We start from the raw sequence: 26,611 nt of genomic DNA, 5'->3' as shown, positions 1-26,611 counted from the left end.
GAAGAAGTGAAGGTTATACAAAGTGAAATAAAGAAAAATACATAGGGAACCAAGAGTGAAGGGAAGGAAACTGGGACTCATATCAACGATTTGGAACAAAAGGAATAAAAATTGAATCAGAACAGAATGAAGAAACAAGAATTAAAAAAAATCAGGACAGGCTTAAGAACTTCCAGGACAACTTTAAACGTTCCGACATCCAAATCATAGGGGTGCCAAAAGAAGAAGATGAAGAGCAAGAAATTGAAAACTTATTTGAACAAATAATGAAACTACCCCAATGTGGCAAAGGAAGTAGACATACAAGTCCAGGAAGCTCATAGAGTCCCAAAGAAACTGGGACTCCAAGAAATCCAAGAAGAAACACACCAAGACACATCATAATTACATTACCCAAGATTAAAGATAAGGAAAGAATCTTAAAAGCAGCAAGAGAAAAGGAGACAGTTACCTACAAAGAAGTTCCCATAAGACCATCAGCTGATTTCTCAAAAGCAAAACAAAAACGAAAGACAGACAATAAATGTTGGTAAGGATATGGAGAAACTGGAACCCTTGTGCACTGTTGGCATAAACTTTAGTTGAGTTCTGATAACTTACTACCATCGGACGAGCCACGCTGTTGGTATAGAAATATAAAAAATGATGTAGCCACTAAGAAAAACAACATGGCAATTTCTCAAAAAATTAAACATAAAATTACCATATCAGCCAGCTGCAACTCAAGCTAATACTTGCACACATATATTCATAGCAGCATTATCCACAGTGACCAAAAGGGGGAAGCAACCCAGTGTTCATCAAAATATGAATGGATAAACAAAGTGTGCTATACAGATATAATAACATATTATTCAACCTTAAAAAGGAAGTAATTCTGATACATGGTTCAACATAAATGAACCTTGAGAACATTATGCTAAGTATAATAGGCCAGTTACAAAAAGACAAATACTGTATGATTCTACTTTTATGAGGCACCTAGAGTAGTCAGATTCATAGAGACAGAGAGCAGAATCATAGTTGCCAAAGGCAGAGAAGGGAATAGGAAATTGTTTAATGGATATGGTTTCAGTTTTGCAAGATGAAAAGGGTTATGGAGATTGGTTGCACAACAATATGAACATATTGATACTCTGCATATTCTATTTATCGGTAGATCTGTACACTTAAAAATGGTTAAGATGATACATTTTTTGTTATATATGCTTTAATAGATTTTTTTAAAGTTCAAAAAAAGCCCAGAATGACTCTGGAACTGGATTACCTGACTTTGAATCTTGGCTCTGCTACTTCCTAGCTGTATAACTAGTATGTACCTCATTTCTTCAGCCACAGATGAGATGATATAAAAGTACCTACATTATTAACTTGTTGTGATAATTGAATTAGTACATATACGCGAACTTCTTACAACAGTATTAGCACACAGTGAGGCCTATTGTAAGCATTTATTATTATTAAATTCACCATTTTGAAAACATAATTTAATGTGGAATTTAGGCCTGCAGGCAAAACTGAGTTTCTCCCATGCAAAACTGAATAAAACAATTCATATGCTTGCATTCAGGGTTTGCAGGTACACTCCCGATACAAAGCAGCACTAACACACAAACTAAGGAAAGATTTCCATAATACCTTATTTTTCAAAGACTTCATTTTCTTTTTTTTAATTTAATCCTTATTGTATTTTTTCCATTACCATTTAGTCGCCTTACACCTCTCTCCCCTCAGCAATCACCACACTGTAGTCCATATCCATGAGTCCTTTTGCCTTTTTACTCAATCCCTCGACCCCCTAACTTCCCCCTGCACTAGCTGTCATCCTGCTCTCCACCTGAGAGTTTGTCCCATTTTCTTGTTAGTTCAGTTTGTTCATTAGATTCCACATGAGTGAAATCATATAGTATTTGTCTTTCTCTGACTGGCTTATTTTACTTAGCAAAATGTTCTCCAGATCCATCCATACTGTTGCAAAGGGTAAAATGTTCTTTTCTTTTTTTTACAGTCAAGTAGTATTCCATTGTGTAAATGTCCCACAGTTGTTTTATCACTTATCTACTGATGGACACTTGGGCTGCTTCCACATTTTGGCACTGTAAACAATGCTGCAATGAACACAGGGGTACTAATGTTCTTTCAAATTGGTGTTTTGGGTTCCTTCAGATGTATTCTGAGACATGAGATCACTGGGTCAAAAGGCAGATCCATTTTTAATTTTTTGAGGTATATCCATACTGCTTTCCACAGTGGCTGCACCAGTCTGCATTCCTACCAACAGTGCAAAAGGGTTCCCCTTTCTTCACATCCTCACCAGCACTTGTTTGTTGATTTATTGATGACAGCCATTCTGACACATATGAGATGATATCTCATTGTGATTTTAATTTGCATTTCTCTCATGATTAGTGACATTGGGCATCTTTTCATAAGTCTATTGGCCACCTATATGTCCTCTTTGGAGACGTGTCTATTCAGGTCCTTTGCCCATTTTTGAATTGGGTTTGTTTGTTTTGTTTTGTTTTGGTGTGGAGTTTTGTAAGTTACAAATTTTGGATATTAAGCCCTTATCAGATGTATTGGTGAATATGTTCTCCCATTCTGTAGGTTGTCTTTTCACTTTGTTGATGATTTCTTTTGCTGTGCAAAAACTTTTTAGTTCAATGTAGTCCCATTTGTTTATTTTTCTTTTGTTCCCCTTGCCTGGGGAGATGTATCTGATAAAACACTGGTATGGGTAATGTCTGAGATTTTGCTACCTATATTTTCCCCTAGGATTTTTATGTTTTGGGGTCTAACATTTAAGTCTTGGTCCATTTTGAATTTATTCTTGTGTGTGGTGTAAGAAGGCACTCTAGTTTCATTTTTTCTGCGTGTATCAGCCCAATTTTCCCAACACCATTTATTGAATAGACTATCTTTAGCCCACCGTATGTGCTTGTTCCTCTATCGAATATTGACTATAAAGTTGTGGGTTATTTCTGGGCTCTCTATTCTGTTGCACTGATCTATGTGTCTGTTTTTATGCCAGTACCATGCAGTTGTGATTACTACGGCCTTACAGTTTCATATTAGGTAGCACGATTCCTCCAATTTTGTTCTTTTTTCCCAGGACTGCTATTGCTATGCAGTGCCTTTTGTGATTCCATATATATATTTTCAAAGTATTTGTTCTAGTTCTGTGAAATACATCATTGGAATCTTGATAGGAACTGTGTTGAATCTACAGATTGCTTTGGGTAGTATGGATATTTTAACGATGCTGATTCTTCCTATCCATGAACCAAAAACTTCATTTTCAATTTTGAATATTTCATCAAGTACTTTGTTTTAGTAGATGGTCTTAAAATTTTTTTTCAGGGATTCTAACCAGTACTATTAACTGGCCACATTAACTAATGTCTGTTGATTCACCAATCTGTAATGAAAAGCACCGGATTTAACAGCCATCTGGTGTCGTGTTATTTCTATGACAGTTTATGTTTTACAATGTCCGTAAGTAGAATATTACTCAAAAGTGGCACCTTTTTACTTCCTTTTCTTCACTGATCTCGAAAATAATATTAACCATTTCTAAGCAAGATGGTAAAATGAACAATTCTGTAATTATGTAAGGCTATGACCCTTGTGTCTTATACTGCACTTGGAGATGTTAGAGAAGTTAAATGTTTTTCTGTGAAAATGGAATGTTTGTGGTAAAGGGTCAGTGTAGTTTGCTTGGAATCATTTCTCCTGAAAATTCTTCCTTGCAAAGAGGACAGTTAAGTTGGAGAAGCAAATCAATGGGGAATATATATCTAAACTTGAAATCATCCTCATGAGAGGATCACCACTGACTGAATAACTATGAATTATCTTTTTTTCTGCTACTTGGTTTGTGAGGTGACTGATGACTTTCCAGCTTTAATCTAGGAGTCTGTAAGGGCCTTATAAACATATAAGAGCCTATATACCCCTACTCTCCTTCTCTACCTCATTTTTCTTCAAAGCCCTATTTGTTCTAAATAAACAGATTTTCATGCTTAATATTTATTGTATATTTCTCCCGCTAGAATGTTATCAAAACTGGATTTTTTTTAAACTGTTTTGTTCACTGATGTATCCCAAGTACCAAAACAGTGCCTGCTACCTGGTGGACATGCATTCACTAAATATTTGTCCAATCAATGAATTTAAACAGCCTTACAAATGGCTAGAGGTAATTATGTTATCCTTAGATATAATCTGGTTTTAGGAAGTGCTTCTTTTGGGGCTGAGACAAATTTTATTGTTCTTCAGAGCACGGGGCTTTCTTTCTGAACTTTCAAAAGCCCAGAGGGCAAAACAGCCTTGTTTACCATCTGCCATACCAATTCTACATAAGATTATTACTGCAAATGTATTCATCCACTTCACATTCAATGTTCCCACTTCAATTATGTCATCCTAACATGACTGCAGAGGTCTACAAGGCTAAGGCTTTCAAATATCCAGCCAGAACACTAAACAAGCCAAAAATCCAGATTACATGGATTCTACCCTTACTACACAAAGCTGAATAAGATAAGTGCAATACTGACACCATGGTGGTCTATGTAAAAAATCCTAGGGAATCTAAAACAAAACAAAACAAAAAACCCTGCTAGAAATAAGAACTAAATGACTTTGATATAAGGTCATATACAAAATTTAACTGCATTTTTATATACTGGCAACCAATCAATGAAAAATGAAATTTTATTAAATACCATTTATAACAGTATCACAAAATGAAAAATTAAAATTACAATGAGATTTTTAAATCCACTAGGATATTATCATGAAAAAGACAAATAATATCAGTTCTGGCAAAGATGTATAACACTTAGAACTTTCATCAAGCTGATGGTGAGAGTGTAGCCACTTAGGAAAATAGTTTACTGATTTCTTATAAAGTTAAATATATTTTTACCATATGACCCAGTAATTCCACTCTTAGGTACTCAACAACAACAACAATAACAAAAAACCCATAAACAAAATATACACATAGATATACACAGCTTTTTCTATAAAAGCCCACACTAGAAATAACCCAAATTTCCTTCATTGGTGAATAAACTGTGGTATATCCATACAGTTAACTCAAGTACTCAACAATAAAAAGAAACAGCTAGTATATGCAATAGTATGGACAACTTTCAAAGAAATACTGAGAAAAAGAAGCTGGACACAAAAAAGTACATACTGTATGGTTCCTTTTATACAAAACCCTGGCCCGCAAAATTACTATGTAGTGCTAGAAATCAGATTAGTGGTTGGTAGTAATGGATGGGAGGAGAAGGCTGATTGCAAGGAGACACAAAGGTACTTTCTACAGAAATTACAATATTCTATATCTTGGGTTGGGTACTGGTTGAACAGAGGTACTCATTTGTCAAAAATCACCAATCTGACACTTAAAATGTATGATTCTTACTATACACATGTTGCAATAAATTGATTTTTAAAAATCTTGATGATCTGGATCTTCTCACCATACCAACCCTTATCCCCTCTTCCCTTTTATCAAGCATTTCTGGCTGAAAGTACCTCAAGCAGAGGCGGGTTCCTAGTCTAATTTAATCATGGTAAGTAGCTGCTCTTAACCTCTTTTACCTGCTAATCAGAATGGAAAAACCACAGGAACACAGTTCTTTCATTATAGGAAAATTACAGCTTTCTGTAATTGTTCACCATCTGGGGACCACCTTGATATATGCGGTACAACACCTACAACTTGATGGGTCAACAGCAGAAGAGAAAGCAGACTGGCAATCTGGAAACTGAAAATCAAATGCCTTTTAATAAACAACGGACCCGACCTGTATTCTCAGCTCATGGCTTTCATGCTAGACTAGTGAAAAGGGGTTTGTTTGCTGACCGCTTAGAGGATTTAGGAAAAGGGATTAGACCTGGCATTGCTGTTGAGAAAACCCTGGGCTAAGACTGACAGAGACCCGTGACCTTGGAAAGGGGTTCAGATAAGGCTATAGAAGAAAAACCAGCCTGAAAAGAAAACTTCTAACCTAGCACCATTTGTCTGGTTGACAAAAATTACCTTAATTACTTTTGCATGAATCTGGATACCAAAAACCAGTGAACTGCATAAAGTATAAAGTATATCCAATTATATTCCAACAGGCCTGAAAGTCCTTTCAAATTATATGATTTTGTTGGACTTTGGGTCTAATGAATATTACTTGGAATAAATGGGTCCAAAGCTCAGATTGAAAGCCTTTCTGCTCCATTTACTTTTTTTCTTTTTTGAATGAGATTCATTCAGGCAATGAGCATTTATGGAACAGCTACTTGGAACCAGGTCCTATAGTTAAGTAATACAGCACCTAAAGTAAAAATGATGTAACACTTGCCATCAACAAGATATTACAGTCTAGATGGAAAAGAGAGAATTAATTCATACAGAATTGTGTGTTAAGTGCTATGACAAAATTCATATGAGATCTTGGGAAATAAGTGCTTCCCAGAGTAAAATTCCTACTGATTCTTGAAATAGAACTAGAAGTTATTTGATCAAAAAATGGCAGAGAAAGGTATTCTAGGCAGAGAAAGAAATATATACAAAGGCACAATGACATAAAACAATAGGAGTTATGAAATCTGATGGCATGTTTAAGAAACTGCAAGTACTTTAGTATGGCTGAGATAAAAGGAGTGGTTGAAGATAAAGCTATAAAAAGCAGACTGGAATGGGATTCTGAAGGCCGTGCTAGGGCAAATAATGAAAATATTTTACGTAGGAGTCTGATATCATGCTGTCCTTTTAGAAAGATAACCTGGCAGCAAAGTAGAGAAAGGTCTGAGAGATGCTAAATCAGGAGCAGGGTGACCAACCGGAAGTAACTGGGATAAAGTAGGTAGTAAGTAGTAAGGTCCAACTAAAGCAGAGAAGTGGCGATGGAGAGGAGAGAGAATATTTTTAAGAAAAATCATTCACATGATATAACTTCTAGAATAAGTGAAAAGGAGAGGATCTGGCATAATTCTGTTTCAGCTTCAGCAATTGAGTGGATGACCCATTAAGCAATACCAAGATATGGAACATCAATAGATAATCAGGTTTAGGCAGAAAGATAAAAATTATTTTAGACATGCTGATTTAAACATAGTAAGTATATGACTGTAGTACACAGTCTTGAAAGGTGACAATATTTAAATCCTATTCAGTATTATAGGGTTGAAGCTCTATTTGATGATAGGAGAAAATAACACAGAGAAATCTTAAGAAATTCCAGAAAGAAATGGTTAAATCTCATAGTTGAACCTGGAAGAGGTTATCATTTCTGCCTCTCTTTCACAATAACTACTTGCAGAACAAGTGTATTAAATTCAGGAAAAATTTTATTTTTAGTTTTGCCCAAGGGGCCTATACATATTGTAAGGCAAATTCAAAGTTTGAGAAAGACTGAGTTTAAACCATTTTCTTCCCTACTCTCACACAGCATAAAGATACAGACACTGGAGAGTAGGTTCTAGACTCACCTATCTCAGAAGGACCCACTTACACTGAAGAGACTAAATGTCTAATTTCAGTAAATAGTAGGACCCAAGAGGCAAGGGGAAAGAGAAAAGGTTCCACCTGGATAATAATTCTCTTTCTATAAAATCTGTTGTAGTGCTGTGCAATTCATTTATAATGCTCCACTCTGCCAGTTATTTTCCTTCCAGGGAAATGCAGCTCTTCTCCAAGTGTCTTATTTGGTAGAAAAGAGGAAGGGGACTAACATGGACTTCATTTTGCCGCTAGACTTGAGGTTTTTTATCTATATTTAAAAAACCGAGATCTGTTTTCATCAAGACTAATGACCTATTCTGGATCACTAAACACAAAGCTATCAACAACTGACAAAAAGTCTCCTCTTTTCACCAGCCCTTCCTCTCCAGCTTTTCAATCCTTACAAAGTTCTGCTTACTCCTTCTTCTTCAAGAACAGATGCTCTGAGAAAGAGGATGAGGATGGGGGGAGAGAGCAGAAAAATAATTTAAAAAAATGTATTACAAGGCATAGGAGAAATGCAGACCTAAACCAGCTGGCAACAAAAATCCTCACTTTTCAGACAAAATTAAAAATAATTAAACTCTCTGGTCTCTGTGTATAGCCAAATTTACTAATAAACTCTACAATAAACCAGTGTATGAACTAAAGCAAAAATCTAATATTTTGGTGAAGACTCACCAAAATTTCCCCAAATTTTTAAATGACAAGATCTTACTATCTTGTTGTCATATGATGACAGTCAAGTACCTTAGAGCTTAGAGACCTAACAGTAGATCCCAACATACTGTTTCAACACCTCAACAGCAGAAATTTCTGAAAGAAATTGAATTTATCTGAAAAATTTTAGTTAGGAAATAAACCTAACCAAAACACTACTCTAGAGTACGCATTTTCAATGAGGGGGTCCTCACCTGAAGGGGCAAATTAACCATAAGATATTATGATCGTTTGTGTTCTACCACAGGGAAAGGGTATAAGGAGATATATGGCATATATCTGGCATTAAAATTTCATAAGACAATTAGGGAGAAAATGTCTAAAAAAGGCTCCTTAGGAAACAATAATGAAGAAAAAGATTGAGAAACACTGTTTAAGATTAGGGGTCAACACACCTCTCCTGTAAAGAGCCAACAGTAAATGTTTTACACTCTGAAGGCTACCCAGTGTGTCACTGTTCAACTCTGCCGCTATAGCATGACAATGGCCACAGATGATATGTAAAGGAACAAGTATGGCTGTGTTTCCATAAAACTTTATATGTGGACAATAAGATACAAACTTCATATAATTTCATATCATAAAACATTCTTCTTTGGATGGGTTTCAACCTTTTAAAAGTGTAAAAATCAACCCAAACATCATCAACTAACAAAAGGATATATAAAATATGGTATATCCAGATGATGGAATATTATTTGGAGGTAAAAAGAATGAAGTATTGAGTCATGCTGTCATATGAATGACCATTAAACACATGCTAAGTGGAAGAAGCTAGTCACAAAAGACCACATATTTATTGTATCATTCCATTTATATGAAATGAGCAAAATGGAAAAATTAATAGAGACAGATGGTAGATTAGTGGTTACTTTGAGCTAGAGTGGTGGAGGGAGCAGTGTTTGGGAGAAGTTGGAGCCTGACTGCTCAAGTATACAGGTTCTTTTGGGGGCCATAAAAGTGTTCTAAAATTAGACACTGATGAACTATTCAACTCTGTGAATATACTAAAAACCTTTGAAATGTATGCTTTAAATGGGTAAAATTTATGGTATGTAAATCATATCACAATAAAACCATTTTTAAAAATATGGTTAAAACCATTCTTAGCTCACAGACTGTAAAAAAAAAAAAGGAGGTGGCCCTGGTTTGGTCTGCAGTCTGTGGCTTGCCAACCCTTGTTCTAGATGTAACAGTTGAGCAAGTGTGATCTTAAGGGAGGAGAATATGAACTACCATTTTAGGAGTCAAAAACTCTAATTAAAAGAGCACATATTTTTCATGGCCCTTTAGGAAAAGCAAATGCTACTCTGTAGGAAAAGCAATATGCTGTAAGAATTGCTATAAAGGCTACCATGCACACTCAGTAAACCAAACCAGATACTCAAACTTTAGAATGTATCAGACTCATTATGGTTCGGGAAGCAAGGGAATTGTTCAGAAAGATTGCTGGGCCTCGACTCCAGGATTTCTGAGATGGCAGGTCCAGGACGGAGATAGGAGCCTGCATTTTTGACAGACTTCCGCATGATGGTGATGCTGCTGATCTGGGGACCACACTCAACACCAGTGATCTAAACTAACAGACTAGAGTGAAATATTTACTCTGGCAGTCATGTATCAGACACAAACAGACATTTAAGAAAAAGTGAAGATATACATTCTTTTATTTACTTCAGTGGGTCTTGATCATTGGCTCCTAAAGCAGTATGAGTTTTAACGTATTTTCTTTCAATATGCAGTGTGGCTGTATATAGTCATAAAACCTCCTCCTCCTTCCTTAAAACTGAAGCTGACTATTCATAAACTATCAGAGCACTAGGTACATTTTTTTTTGGACACAGGTACATAGACAAAGCAGTTAGTGTTGTCCAGAAGCTCACTAACATCATTTTCAAGAAAATCTAGCCCTGGCTGGTGTGGCTCAGTGGATTGAGTGCTGGCTTGTGAACCAAAGGGTCACTGGTTCAATTCTCAGTCAGGGCACATGCCTGGGTTGTGGGCTGGTTCCCCAGTTGGGGGCATGCGAGAGGCAACCACACATAGATGTTTCTCTCCCTCTCTTTCTTCCTCCCTTCCATTCTGTCTAAAAATAAATAAATAAAATCTTAAAGAAAAAAAAAAAAGAAAGTCTAGGCAGCAAAATGCAGTGAAGCAAAAGCAATCTAGACCAATAAATCACAACCCAATAGTGTTTACTTAGAGCATTTGGCATGAGACTATCTACAAAAACAAGAACCTAGGGACAACACCCTTGGAGCTGGGGAGTTCTGTCTAACACCACACAGCTTTCCACCTTCCTCACCACCATAAACTGAGTCATTAAAAAGCATAACAGAATCATCCATGCAGAAGAATTCAAAATAATTTATGTAGACAATCTGATCTCAAAGAGAGAGAGCACTTGACTCCTCACCCCTTGAGTGTGGGCTACGCATGGTGACTTCCTCCTACAGAACATAGTATCGAAAGACAGGGAACAAGTAACTTAACAGTATAAAAACCTGACCAACACTATCTTATCTAGGTGATCAAGTTCAACATCAATATGCTAAATCATGTAAGCTGTATGTATCTTTGATATAATGGGTGAAAATGTTACTTTACATCTGTGGTTCTTCTTCCCCAAACCCATTAACTACATTCTAATCCCGGGGGAAACATCAGATGAATACCATTTGAGGGCATTTTACAAAATATCTGACCACAACACCTCCAAGCTGTCAAGGTCATCAAAAACAAGGAAAATCCGAAAGACTGTCACAGTGAAGAGGAGTTTCAGGAGACATGATAACTAAATGTAATGTGGTCTCCTGGATGGGATCCTAGAATAGAAAGGGATATTTGGCAAAAACTAAGACTATCTGAATAAAGTATGGAAATTAGTTAATAATAACATCTTATATTGGGTAAGTAATAGTAACAAATGCACCATACTAATTAGTAAGATGTTAACAATGTGGGAATATAGGGGTGGGATATATGAGAACTCTGTACTATTCTCTCAAACTTTCTGTAAACCAGAAACAGTTTAAAAAATAAAGTCTATTAAAAAAAAAAAAAAGCAGCCCTGGCTGGTGTAGCTTAGTGGATTGAGCGTGGGCTGAGAACCAAAGCATCGTAGGTTCGACTCCTAATCAGGGCACATGCCTGGGTTGCAGGCCATGACCCCCTGCAACTACACATTGATGTTTCTCTCTTTCTCCCTCCCTTCCCTTTCTAAAAATAAATAAAATCTTTAAAAATAAATAAATAAATAATAAAAAAATTTTAAAAGCATAACACCACAGTTCCAGGCCAAAGCTGGTAAACTGTCAGAAACCACTAGATCCAAAAACAAATCACATCTGGACCAAGGTGTCTTAAGTCTTTTCACACAACTAAAACAAATATACATACCAGACCAGCTATACAATACTTATTGTCCATGATAACACTGAACTAAAGAAAAATCTTAATTCTCTCAACTCCTTTCAAAGAACACTTAAATTTTTTTTTAAATTATTGAGCCCAATTACATGGAGAAGAAGAGATGAATAAGAGTCTATCTTTATCAAACAGCTCACAGACAGGGATAGGGGAGGTTGTCAATCAGATGTAAAAACAAAAATTAGAACAGAGTAAGGCAAATCAGTGCTACAATAAAGTCTGCAAAATAATCATGGGAGCAAGGCTCGGGACAGCTGACAGAAAAACAAATTACTGGTTATCAACAGATTTTAGGAAGCATGAGTTTCAAAACTTTATTCATAGATCAGTTATCCTTTAAAGTTCAAAAAAAGAGAGAGAGAGAGAGAGAGAGAGAGAGAACAGCTAAATCTTCCTGCCCCTTAAAAAATGTTGACAGCCTTCAGGGAATTTGAAAACAAGAAATTCTGCAAAAATAAATGTCTACAAAAAATTAAAAAAAAAAATGAATGTCCACATAGTTTTCACAGGCAGACTTGTAACACCCCCATGTATATACCCAGTCATGAGAATTATTCAGAGGGAAAGCACACACTTTTCTGGTCTACTTAAATATATAACCCTAACATCCCCCCCTTCCTTTTGCCCTTTCGGTTTTCGCTCAATTAGCAGGGACATCTAAATATTATTAAGAGTTCTCAGTGACAATAATTAACATTACATTTTCCTGACTGGCATGTACCTTTCCAAACATTTCTTCTTTCTATTCAAATTCTACCCATTATTTGACTTCTAATATGCCCAATACACTCCTTCAATAAACCTGTTTCCAAAAACTCTTCCACTGATTTTTCCTTTCTTTAAATCACGTATAAACTATGTTAAATAAGTTATCACATTTCTGTGTATTATAGGTGTAATATTTCATGAGTTTTGTCTCGGAGTAAGATGTGCATTTCTTACATTTAAACATCTGAACAAATCAATATCTGGGCAGTGAGGCAGCTGCTTCCTCCTTCATTTCTTTGGGTTACTAGAGAAACTTGTCAGTAGATTAAAAAAAAAAAAGAAAACCTTTTGTATTACTTAAGTCTTTCCAAGGCATGCACTGTTACAACATTTAATATGTACTGTGGTTTCTACTCTCATAATTCAACTACTTACTAAATTACTCATGGTTCATGGCTGCTTACAGAAACTAAACTCTGGCTGATTGAAGCAAAAGATGAAAGGTTAGTGGGTAACTCAAAAAACTCCCAGGAAGTCTGGAGAATTAGGCTCAGAAAACAAGGAGGCACAGAAAGAGACACAACCAGAACCATTAACAAAATCATGCCACACTATCAGTCTGATAACACTGCTGCCTTCATCACTGAACCCCTGATGACACTGATATAGTATGGTGCTGTTACCACCACCGCTGTAAACAGCTTTCTACTGTCCCTTGACATGAGGAACTGACTGAAAATATTAGAGATGATATATCTGGTGGTGAAATTCGGGTCAAGGTCTCAAACCCTCATTGCTAAGAGAGCTAGTAAAGTAAGAATCTGGTGTTTTCTGATTTTACAGACACTGGACTTACGTGGTAAGGAACTGCCCCAAAGGGCAGAGGCTCCGATAGTTGTTGCCACCTCCCCACAAAAGACAAAATGTTCTTTTTATATACTGAACTATTCTATCTTCCAAAGTATTAAGGGCATATCTATATAAAATACTAGATTCTAAATAAAAGCACACTATCTTAGGGAAAAAAAAACATGTATTCAATCAAAATAACATGAGTAGTACAAAAAGAAGTAATAGCAATTATTTGCATATATGGATGGTGATATTTAACCTTTCTCAGTAACTTAAATCTGAACAATAACCGTCACCTAGTCCAATTATCAGCAGAGAAGTACAGGGATAAACAATTCTGTACTAAAATAGTGTAGCTAGATTTGATAAAGAAAAAAACTCTAGAAGCTGTCTCACAATTCATCATTTTAAAAGATTTGTATGTCAGACACTGGGGATACATACGGAAGCTTAGAATCTAGTAAGAGAAAACAGACAGATATGAAAACACCTGGATATAATAAAAAATTATGGATGTTAAATATTGCCATGGGGGTTCAGAGTAAAGACGCCAGGGCACAGGCGGGGTGCAACGACACAAACTCAGGAAAGGCTTTGTTGAAGAGGTCTTCTTAAGTATCTGGAATGACAAAATGAACTGCACAGAAAAAAAGACAGGGAGAGGAAGGACAACAAATAAAATTAAAATACCATCCTGACAGGCAATAAGCCTAGTTCCATTTATCACTCCAAACAGTTTTAAACAGGTGAAAATAAAAGTTTATATGAATGCATATCAAAAACAAAAAGATGTCAGTTAAGTTGGATCACTGGGATTTATTTTCCTAAAAGCAAATGCAAAGCTGGATATTGTAGATTGCAAAAGAAAGTCACAAATTCTTCCCCTCCCTGAACCCACTCATTTGCAATTCTCTCATCAAGAGATGGAATTCTGTCCTGATATGCATGCTCAGCTGGTTGAGCATCTTCCCACAAAGCGAAAGGTCGCAGGTTTGATTCCTGATGAGGGCACATGCCCAGGTTGGGGCCCAGTCCCTGGTTTGGGCGTGTGGAGAGAGGCAATGGGTCAATATTTCTCTCACACATTGATGTTTCTCTCCCTCTTTCTCCCTCCCTTCCCCTCTCTCTAAAAATAAAAGCAATAAAAATATTTTAATTTAATCTTTATTGTATTTTTTCCTAATACCATTTACTCCCCTTATATTGCCACCCCCTCCCCTCGCAATCAAAAATAAAATCTTAAAAAAGAGAGATGGAATTCTACCTTTTTACTACTTGCACCTGTGCTAGCTGTGTGACTTGCTTTTAGCCTTGGACAGTACAAAGTGGAGGAAGCAAAGTAGTAGCAATTCTCTGCCTGTGCTTCCAGAGGCCAGGCACACATCCTGCACTTCCTCCTGGGCAGGGAGACGTCCCTTGTATAGCATGCTAGAGCAGGAACCACCACACAGAGAAGGTAGTTCCATTGGCCCAACCAAGGTAAGCCAAGTCTGGCAGAGATCACTAGAACCATGTAGTAGAACACAGCCTAAACTGCTAACCCTCAGAATTATAAAAAGCTAAGTAAATAATTGTTGTTTTAAGCCATTAAGTTGGGTTGCTTTTTATACAGCAAAAGCTAACTGAGGTAATGGATAACTTAAGTAAGAGGTTTGGAAAATATGTGGACAAATAAGTTTCTAAAGTAAGGGATAAAAAATCACCATTATGAAATTTCTAGAGAAATGATAAATAAAATTTCCAAATTTCCTCAGTATTGTATTTCAGAAAATCTCCACAGCCCCTACAATATTTTTTTAATGGGTAAGAGGTAATCTAAAAGTATAAATGCTCAAATATTCATCAACAGTAGAATTGCTAAGTAATTGTGGTATATTTTCACAATAGACTAGAGAAATGAGAGTGAGCAAACTACAATGATATATAATTATGTTTATGACCCTCACAGGCTGAAATGTATATATAAAACTTAAAAACAGGCAAAACTAAGGTATAATGTTCGAAGTCAGCATAGTGGTAGAGGAACTAGTAATGTTTTGTTTCTGGATCTGGGTGTTGGATACATGGGCGTGTTCAAATTGTAAAAATTCATCAAGCTATAATCTTATAGTGTACTTTTATATGTATAATAAATGTTTTTTTCACTTTCATTTATTGATTTTAAAGAGAGAGAGAAAGACAAAGAGACAGAATGGGGAGGAGAGAGGGAGAGGAAGAGAGAGAGGGAAAGAGAGTGTGAGAGAAACATCGATTTGTTGCTCTACTTATCTACATACTCATTGGTTGCTTCTTGTGTGTGCCCTGACTGGGGATCAAACCCGCAACCTTAGCATATCAGGACAATGCCCTAACAAACTGAGCTACCCAGCCAGGGCTAAAATGTTCTTTTTTTTAAAGTACATATTATTCTACATAACTGATAATTATTACCTTTATTTAGTATTACTGTACTCCCAAAATATTATTAAAAACTTCAGACGTATACCAAAATCAGAAAACTAGTATAAATATATTGCTGTATTTTGATTGGCATCTCTAATGATCTTTCAGTTCAATACTTCTTAGTCAAAATAAGAATCAGAAAAACAGGAACAAGCATAATTTGAGTGCATGTATATATGAATCTCCTACCTATAGCCTTCACTGGAATCTTTCACTATTTTCTTGAAACAGTAAATTGATGTATGCAGGTTGGAGACTGGGTTTCCAGCAGCTCTTTTATACACAACCAAAAGTAGTTTCTCCTTTAAAAATAAACAATCTAAAAATACAAGAATTCTAGCTAGAGTTCACAGGCAGATGGTAAGACAGACGGAGGAGAGGAAAGAGGATAGTGACTGAAAAAACTGAGTATACAAGCATTCACTCCTAGAGCAGGGATCTGGCGTTGGGGGTGGGGAGTTGCTCCCTTATGAAAATCCCAATGGCCAAATTCAAAGAACCACTACATTTGCACATTTCATTTAAATATATTCATTCACCATTCACACACACACACACACACACACACACTCACATACATTCTGAATTTTATTAATACTGTTACAAAGGTTATCATTGCTTCGATTTTCATCTTTATTTACTCAAACACTCATGCACTTTAGGGTGAAGAAACATGAGAGCATTGAGAAAACCTGCTTAAACCACCAGTGTGGTTCAAACACCTGTATGTACAACATCTAATTATGCGGTGCATGACATCATGTTTTTCTATGGCTGTCATCCTGAGGGAAGAAATGAGCCAATAATGTCACACCTGTAAAGTTTACATAGATTCTGATATTTCCTTCTGTTTTGGGTTGGATAAGAATAGAAAACAGTATCTCAACCTATTAAGTCTGGAACTAACACAAGACCCTAGACTTCAGTAAGTGAAGACATATAGATATACCACGTTGTTAGGTAGTAAGCCGATGTTATATAAGAATGGTGTAATAACTTACTACATTATTATAAAGGTCATTTCTCCCTCAAATTAAATTTATAAAGTCAATGTAATTCCAATCAATAGTTGAATTGGATTTTGGGAAGAATATAACAAAACATTAAAAAAAATTTATTTATTGCCCTGGCTGGTATGGCTTACAGTGGATTAAACGCTGGCCTGCAAACCAAAGGGTTGCCGGTTTGATTCCCAGCCAAGGCAAGTGCCTGGGTTGTGGGCCAGGTTCCCTTTAGAGGGTGTGCGAGAAGCAACCACACACTGATGTTTCTGTCCCTCTCTTTCTCTCTCCCTTCCCCTCTATCTAAAAATAAAATAGAAAATAAACAAAATACACTTTTAAATGTTTATTTATTGACAAGAGAGAGAGACAGACAGATAGACATCAATTTGTTGTTCCACTTATTTTACACATTCATTGGTTGATTCTTGCACGTGCCCTGACTGGGGATAGAACCTACAACCTTGGCATATCAGGATGACGTTCCAACCAACTGAGCTACCTGGCCAGGGCCTAATGAAACATTTTAAAGCTAGACTAGAAAGAGAAAATATGAGGACAACTTTGGCTTGTTACAACAGCCTGACTCCTCTATGGCACATACTATGTTATTGTACAAAGCATTAAAAGAGCTTTCCATATATTAATACATTTAATCCTCACAATAACTCTATAATGTAATATCATAATACTCATTTTACAGACAATACTGAGGCGCACAGAATATAAGTAATTTTCACTAAGTCATCTAACTGGTAAATGGTGGAGCTAGCGTTCAACTAGTCTAACCTCCAAGTTAAGCTCTTCACTTGGTTATATCATCCTGTGTCTGCTCCTAAACATTGTATCTCATAGGCCCACAACAGCTCATTAAAAGTATGACATGATGCCCTGGCCAGGTGGCTCAGCTGGCTGGAGCATCAACCCATACACCATTGGTGGTGCGATTCCCATCGGGGTGCATATGGAAGGCAACTGATCGATGTTTCTCATGTTGATATTTCTCCCTTTCTCTTCCCCCTCTCTCCTCTCTACCTTTTCCTCTCTCTAAAGTCAATGAACATATCCTCAGGTAAGGATTTAAAAGAAAAAGTATGATATGATGATATAACATAACTGGACATAAAAGACTTGCAACATAGCCAAATAAATATAACAATTTAATTATGATAAAGATGCCATCTCAAATCAATGAAAAACTTTGAAGGATATTTACAAAATGATGAGAGGACAATGATTCTCCAATGGATTTTTTAAAAAATGAGGTTTCTATAGCATATCAAAATAAATACCAAATGGTTCTTAAAAACCAAACTTAAAACCAAAATATTTAGAGTAAAAACATATAGGTTAATATTTTTATAATCTTGGGGTGAGGAAGTTCTTTTTAAACTAGACATGAAATTCAGGAGTAATTAAAAAAAATTAACTGGTTTCATTAAATACAAACTTCTGTAAGACTTATGTAAAACAACAGTACTCACTTCAGCACATATACTAAAAGTGGAATGACACAGAGATTAGCATGGCCCTCGGACAAGGACGATATACAAATTAATGAAGCATTCCATATTTTGGGGAATGTAAAGTACAACACAGGGAATACAGTTAATAGTATCACATAACTTAGTAAGGTGACAGATGGACACCGGATTTTTCATGGTGATCACTTTGTAAAGTATATAAATGTCAAGTCACTATGTTGTACAACTGAAACTAATATTGTAAGTCAACTATACTTTAATTACAAAAGAGCTTGCTTGACAGTCCAGAATGAAAAAACAAAGACTAAAAACACATAAGTAAACTTAAAAAAAAAAAAGGGAATTTTCTCTATCGTGTGTAATCATCAAAATCCTAGCAAGATTTTTTTGTATATATAGATAAGCTAATTCTAAAATTTATATGGAAAGGCACTGCTCTAAGAATAACTAAAACAATCTTAATAAAGAAAAATAAAATGGGAAGAATCACTCACCCCATATTAAGTCTTATTAAATAGCTGCAGTAATCAAGACAATGTAGTACTGGCAGAGAGACAGACACACGGATCGACGGAACAGAGCAGAGAACCCAGAAACAGATATATACATGTGTGCTCAAATGATTTTGACAAAGGTGCAAAGCAATTCAGTGAAGGAAGGTCCTTTCAGTAAATGATGCTGGAGCAATTGGGACATCCATAGGCGCACACACACACACACACAAAATGAGTGTCAATCTAAACCTCATACCTTCTATACAATTTCACTTAAAACTGAGTGGCCTCTGAGGAAAAAAAGAATCCCTAGCTTAAGTGTAGAACATACATGCAACCATATATCTCAGAAGGGACTGGATCTAGAATATATAAAGAACTCCAAAAACAACAGTAAACAAACAATTAGAAAATGGGCAAAAGACATTTGGAGACTTTTCACTGAAGAAGGTACACAGATGACAAGTACATGAAAAGATCTTCAACAATGTTAGTCATTTGGGAAATAAAATTAAAACCACCGTGAGATATCACTATACACCTATCAGAATGGCTAAAATAAAAATAGTGATAACACTAAATACTGGCAAGGATGCAAAGAAAATAGATTCTCATGCACTGTTGGTATGTAAAATGGTACAGCCACTCTGGAAAATTACTTGGCAGTTTCTTAAAACACTCAACACAGAATTACCATATGACCCAGCAATTGTACTCTTGGGCATTTATCCCAGAGAAATGAAAACTTATGTTTGCACAAGACCTGTATATGAATGTTCACAGCAATTTATTTTTATAATAGTCCAAAACTGGAAACAGCTCAAGTGTGATTGGTGATTGGTCTAACAAACTGTGCCACATACACACCCATGCCATCGAAACTCAGCAATAAAAAGGAATGAACTATTGGGTTGGCCAAAGAGTTCATTTAGTTTTTTTCTGACTATGGCTCTAGTAGTACTTAGTTGTTTTTAACTTCATTTTAAACAATTTTGTTAGACTGTATTGTGACAGCTGTCATATCATCATGCATTAAAAAAACTTCAAAATTGGTGAATTTTTGTGCAGACGTTTTAATTTTAAAGATGGAAGAAAATAAACAATTTTAGGCATATTACGCTTTATTGATTCAAGAAAGGTAAAACACAACTGAAATGCAAAAAATGATTTGTGCAGTGCACGGAGAAGGTGTGTGACTAATTGAATGTGTCAAAAGTGGTTTGTGAAGTTTCTTGATACTACTGACATTTTGGCCAAATAAGTCTTTGCTGTGGGGATGTCTTATACATTGGAAGATGTTTAGCAGCATCCTCCGCCTCTACCCACTAGAAGCCAATAGTGGGAGGTAGCCGACATACTCAAAATATCCAAATCAATAAAGTTATTGGTGAAAATGAAAAATGTGTCTTTTATTGTACAGAAAAAGCCATATGGACTTTCTGACTTAAGAAAGCCAATTCCAAAAGATTACTTACAAACTTAGGATTTTATAGGGAACATCATTGATATAGCAAAGTTGTAGATTAGTGGTTGCCTGGGATTCATGGGGGAAAGGGTGTTATATAGGTGGGGGGTGGCTTTAGTAGAAAAGGACAATAACAGGGACCCCCGTAGTGATGGAACAGTTCAGAATCTTGATAGTGGTAGTGAATACACATGCGATAAGATTGTAAAGAACTCCGCATGTGTGCGTGCACACACACACACTTGCAAGAGCATGCACACATACAAAACTGGGCAAATTTGAATGATTTTAGTAGATTGTATCAATGTTGCTATACTGGTAGTGATGTTATACTATCATTTTGCAAAATGTTACCATTGGGGGAAACTGGGTAAAGTGCACAAGAGATCTGTGTATTTCTTACAACTGCATGTGACTCTACAATTATCTCAATAAAAATGTCAATTTAAAACAAAACAAAACAAAAAGACAAAGGATGGACAGCAAAATAGCTGTGATAAATAAAATAGACAAAACTACACTAAAATGATAATAAAATATTTTCTAAAAGACTTAAACCCATAAGGAAGGGAAGAGGAGGAGACAACCGAAACATTTTGGAATCTAGAAAGCAAATGAAAGAATGGTAACAGACTAAGCAAACATAAGAATGCTGAATACTACACCTACAAAAGGGAAAACTTCCAACTATACACACCAATCAACACCACAGACTCTCCCCCCACCCACTCGCCACAAGAGTTCAGGAACTGGTAACACCAGATAACTCAAGGTGGGGAGACGGATGATTTAGTATTAATGAGACTGATTGAAAAATATTTAAGAAGCAATTATATCCTTAATTACTTTACTCATTCAGATGTCTCCCCACTCCTAACTCTAGAAACTAGAGATTTATTTTCTGGAAAGGGTCAAACAGAGAATCTCTGGACTAGGGTGCTCCAGGCACAGGAAAGGGCATGAACAGATAGATAACCAAGGACTACCAGGTACCTGAGGAAAACTTCTAACATGAATGACACAGATCAAAACCAGCATTTCATAAATGAGTCAACCATGGCTCATACCAGCTAAAAATGAGATTAGTATTCACCAGACTGCCCATGCGTATGTTTAACAAATATTTAATGGTCCAGGTGCTATTAAAGGTGCTTGGAAAACAAGGGTGAACAAACCAGAAAACCTTTTCCTTGGTAGAGCTTACATTCTAGCACATAGAGTCAGAAAATAAATTATAAACATAATAATTAAGCACATACTTAGTAAATCAGAAGATTAGTACTTTGAAAAAAAATGGCGCCCTGGCCAGGTAGCTCAGTTGATTGGAGTACTGTACCGATGCCTCAGGGTGGTGGGTTGGATCCCTGATTGGGACACATGTGGGAGTCGGCCAGTGAATACATGAATGAGTGGAGCAATGGACTGATGTTTCTTTCTCTCTCTCACACCTCAATAATAATAATAACGGGACAGGGTAAAGGAGTGGGGAAAAGAGTATAGAGGCAGTTGCAAATTCAAAATAGGATGATTCTGAGTAAAAACTTGGAGGTGAGAGAGCTGAAGATGCTGCTCGTAAAAAGAGAGGGCCAGAAGCTGGAATCTTCACTATATAACCCCAAAGGAAGGGGAGCATGGCTGATATGATCAGGGAACAGCAGAGTCCAGTAAGGCTGGAGAGGACTGTGAGAGGGGAAAATGAAGAGATGAGGTCACAGAAGTATGGCAGGGAGAAGTACAGATCATGTAGGAACTTAGAGACCAATCAATGGCTTTCTCTCTCAATGAAATGAAGGGCCAATGTGGGTTCTGAGTAATAGTGATTTCACAAGTTCTAAAAGAGGAACTACGGCTGGTGTGTTGAGACTGGGTAGAAGCAAGAGACACAGTAAGAAGGAGCAATAGAATAAAGTCTCTCAGAATTGTAGAAATGACAGGGCCTTGGAAATAGTTTTTTCAGGGATAAGAAAACTGAGGCCCAGGAAGTTAAGTGAGTTTTCCACAGTCATGTATTACAGTCTGGAATAATCCACTTTGCATTTGTGTAGCCTTTTCAGTGCTTTCCGGCTTAGCATCTCATCTTGTGTTCGACAATCCTCTCAGCAGTTCACAGGGTAATGGTAGCTGACATTCATTTATAAGACAGCTGGCCAAAATTAGGGACCAGGTTTAAAATATTCTCTCAGATTCAATATATATATATATTTAGTAACTGCCTATACAAGGAATGAGTCTGCAGTCATGCCCATTATACCACAACGTACTAAATAACCTAACCAATTCAGACTTTCAAGTAACAAAAATGACTCCATTTTACACAATCTAACCTTATGGAGCAACAGCGGAGCCAAGACTACCAAATGTTGACCATGAGTATTAGGTAGTGTATGTCCATTACAAATTTTTAAAAAAGTAATTCTGAGGCAAATGGAAAGTAGCAATTTTGTTCCCTATGACACTGTGTACTCCGATCTCTCCCTCTCCCTTCTTCTTCTACTCAGTCTCACCTTGCAAGGTCTTTCCCAGATTCGAAAGCAGGTGGTAAACAACTAATTCCCATGAGGTAGTTGTTGATACTAGCACAAGTGGTTATCTCTCTCCAGGGGTATGTGTGCTTGAATAGAAAACTCAAAACCTTCAAATCCCAAAGGAACTGAAGTCAAGTTAGCAGGGAATGTCATCTTAAAGAACTCCTAGCATGTCTCAAATCACACTAAATAAATTAAAACTCAGCAACTGTTTATTGATGAACTACCATACTGTCGATCACAAAAATAAGGCATAGTTCTTGCCATTAAGATGGTCAGTCCAGATGAAGACAACAAAATAACTAGCTTTACTTTACCAAATGTCTGCTATGTGTCTGGCACTGAGCTGTTTTACATGAGCAATATGGACCAAGTATTACACTTAGCTCAGTGCTCAACCAATAATAAATGTTCAATACATTGTGGCCATATTACTATAATCTTCACTTCTGTAGTTAATCTTCACTTAATCTTGCACTTAATCTTCACTTCTGCTCCATGAAGTGGTTATTAGCTTCATGCTTAAGGTCATACAGCTATTAAGAGCTAGGATTCTAACTCAAGTCTGTATGATTCTAAAACTTACACTATTAATAACTATCAAATTTCAATACTCCCATAACATTAATACAAATGCTGCAGAATGATGTTTCGGTTGATGACAGACTGCATATACAACGGTGGTCTCATAAGATTATAATGGAGCTGAAAATTTTCTATTGCTAATGGTTACAGTCATCATAAAGTGGTAGTGTAACACATTACTTATGTGTTTGTGGTGATGTTGATGTAACAAACCTACTACAAAAATATGTATATACAATACAATTATGTATAGTATAATAGCTGGTAATGATAGTAACAACTGTTATTAGTTTATGTATATACGATACTATACATATTATACTATACTATACTATACTTTATGTCGTTAGCTTAGAGTGGAGTCTTTCTACTCATAAAAAAAATTTTGCTTTAAAGTATGTCATGTTATGCCAGCAGCAGCTTTAGAACTTGTGTTTACTGTGTCTCGTGATTGCATCATTTTCTCTTGTGCTTGATTTAATCTCATGCAGTTTTGTACATTAACATGACGTACAGGCTTGTAGCCTAGGAGCTAGGCTATCCCATACAGCCTGGGTGTATAACAGGCTATACCATCTACGTTTGAGAAACTATAGTCTGTGATGTTCGAACAATGGCAAAATTGCCTACAACGTATTTCTCCCAACATATCCCTGTCATTATCCCTGCGCATGACTGTAGAAAGATGTTTAATTTCACTTGGAAGTCTGAGGAGTTGGCTAACAAGAATATGCAATGAAGAGCCCTGGCTGGTGTGGCTCAGTGGACTGAGCACCAGCCTGCAAACCAAAGGGTCACTGGTTAGATTATCAGTCAGGCCATATGCCTGGGTTGCGGGCCAGGTTGTGTGTGAGAGGCAACCACACATTGATGTTTCTCTCCCTCTCTCTCTCCCTCCCTTTCTCTAAAAATAAATAAAATCTTTGAAAAAATAAGAAAATATGCAATAAAGAGGAAGTGACATGTAAGCTGGATCCTGAATGACAATTAATGTGCCACGTGGGAAAGAAAGGAAATGAAGGTAGAGTTTGGTCCCAGTAATGATGATGAGTGTCTGAACAAGTATAGAGAAGGGGAAAGGTAACAAGGGATAATTTAGGAAACAGTCTCTCAAAGGGTCTTCGTGCTACACTAATGTGAGCAGTGAGGAAAAGATGTGAGGAAAAGGTGTCAGGAATGACTCAGAAGTTTCTAGTTTGGGCAAATGAAAAAATTCCCACTAAAATTGGAAAGCATGGAGGAGATGCTCCTTTAGAAATAAATCATAATTTTGTTATGGACATTGTGAATCTGAACTATATTTGGGACAATCAAGCAATGAAATCTGTTAGGCAGGTGGAAACCACGGTCAAACTTAGGGAAGAGATCAGAGTAGAGGATGAACATTTGGGAGTCACTGCTATGACTACAGTAGTTTCAAAACTACAAGTATAAGAGGTTGAGTATATGAGTGCCTACATAGCACTCGTGGTATCTACATAATAAGGCCAGCCTTAACATTGAGACCATAATGGAACGCTGAAAATAAGCAAAGCCTTAACACACACCCACAAATCAAAAGGCAGGGTCCAGCAGAAGTAAGGCCTGCTTGAGTGTGGTTGGTAGGGTAATAATATGGGTGTAATAATTTATAGTTTTAATTTGAACATTTCACCTGTCATACGGTGTGCTTGACTGTGATGTTATTATGTTATAGAATTACATGCTTATGACTCTGTAATAAAAGATTTTGTAATAAAAAGGGGTGTTATTTGTGCCAGACCCTGTATGTCCAATGCCTCCAACTTCACAGATTAAAAAAACTGAGGTTGTTAGTATAGAGTGTAAACTGATATCTGAGGACAAAGACCTCAGTGTTTTTACTCTTCTATCTTCTAATGTGTATCTAGCAAACTGAATGTTCAATAAATATCTGATGAGCAGAAAACATGAAAGAAGGAGGCACAGAGAATAAAACAGAATGCCCAAAGTTATGGAGTTTAAGTGGTAAACACTAATATCCAGGTGATTTCAATCTTGTATGCTTTACATTCCACAGGTTTTTTCCTAACCCCATCTCCCCAACACACATACACACAGGGACTACATTGTTATGAAAAATAATTAAGATACTCTTAAGTCCCAAACAAGAGTGGAAATATTCCTTCAAACTCCATATAATAAAGGGCATCTCTGGGGGGAAAAAAAAGTTAATCTCATGCTTAATAGTAAAAGAATGAAAATTTCCCCCTAAAATCAGGAACAAGCCAAGGATGTCTGCTCTTGCTACTTCTATTCAACACTGTACTGAAGAAAATTAGGCAAGAAAAAGAAAAAGGGACATCTATATTGGAAAGGTAGTAGAAGCATCTCTATTGGCAGATGACATGATCCTGTATATAGAAAATCCTAAAGAATAAATAAAAAAAAACCCACTAGAGCTTATAAATAAGTTCAGCAAAAATGCAAGATAAAGATCAATAAATACAAATTAATTATACGTTTATACCAGGGGCGTCCAACTCATTTTTGCCAGGAGCCACATCAGCCTCGGGTTGTCTTCCAAGGACCGAATGTAATTTTAGGACTGTATAAATGTAACTACTCCTTAACAGTTAAGCGAGAGCTCAGTACTGAAGCTGGGTGGAACATACCCTTGTTTCATCCTCTGGGTCCGGATAAAACAAGGTGGAGGGCCGGAGTCAGCTGGCACCATCTGTGGTCTATACATAGCAATAAATAACCCAAATATGAAAACAAGAAAACAATTCCACTTACAATAAGATCTAAAAGAATAAAATGCTTAAGAATAAATTTAACAAAAGAAGTGCAAGACTCGTACTCTGAAATCTACAAAACATCATTGAAAGAAATTAAAGACCTATATAAATGGAAAGAGAACCCATGTACATACATGAATTGAAAAACTTAAAACCATTAAAACTGCAATACTCTCCAAATTGTGTAACAGATTCAACAATCTCTATCAAAATCCTAGCTAGGTTTTTTTGAGAAATTGACAAGCCGATCCTAAAATTTACATGGAAATTCAAGAGACTCAGAATAGCCCAACTCATCTTGAAAAGAAAAACAATGTTGGAAAACTCACAATTCCCGATTTCAACACTTGTCACAAAGCTATAAAAATCAAGACAATAATACAGTCATAAGGACAGACATGTAGATCAGCAGAACATAACTGAGAGGCCAGATAAAAACCTATTTATTTATATATAGTCAGTTGATTTTCTACAAGGATGTCAAGACAATCCAATGGCAAAAAAAAAGAGCCTTTCAACAAGTGGTGCTGGGAAAACTGGGTGGGTATCTCCAAGTAAAAGAATAAATGGATCCCTACCTCACACTACGTACAAAAATTAAAATTGATCAAAGATCTAAATGTAAGAGCTAAAA

The 26,611-nt window shown here is 36.4% G+C and overlaps 1 protein-coding gene and 1 pseudogene across 4 annotated transcripts in view; one reads left to right on the top strand and one right to left on the bottom strand.

Annotated features, from left to right (window-relative positions):
- Positions 1–26,611, bottom strand: part of ZNF609 (zinc finger protein 609) — a 194,500-nt gene that overhangs the window by 117,749 nt on the left and 50,140 nt on the right. The gene's annotated exons all lie outside the window — the stretch shown is intronic.
- On the top strand, positions 18,142–18,242 carry LOC123808996 (annotated as a pseudogene).

This window comes from Phyllostomus hastatus, unplaced genomic scaffold (genome assembly GCF_019186645.2).
Source record: "Phyllostomus hastatus isolate PE091 unplaced genomic scaffold, TTU_PhHast_1.1 phas_scaffold_501, whole genome shotgun sequence".
Taxonomy (NCBI): Eukaryota; Metazoa; Chordata; class Mammalia; order Chiroptera; family Phyllostomidae; genus Phyllostomus; species Phyllostomus hastatus.
The sequence above is the reverse complement of the archived record's forward strand: the minus strand, read 5'-3'. Positions and strand labels throughout refer to the sequence as shown.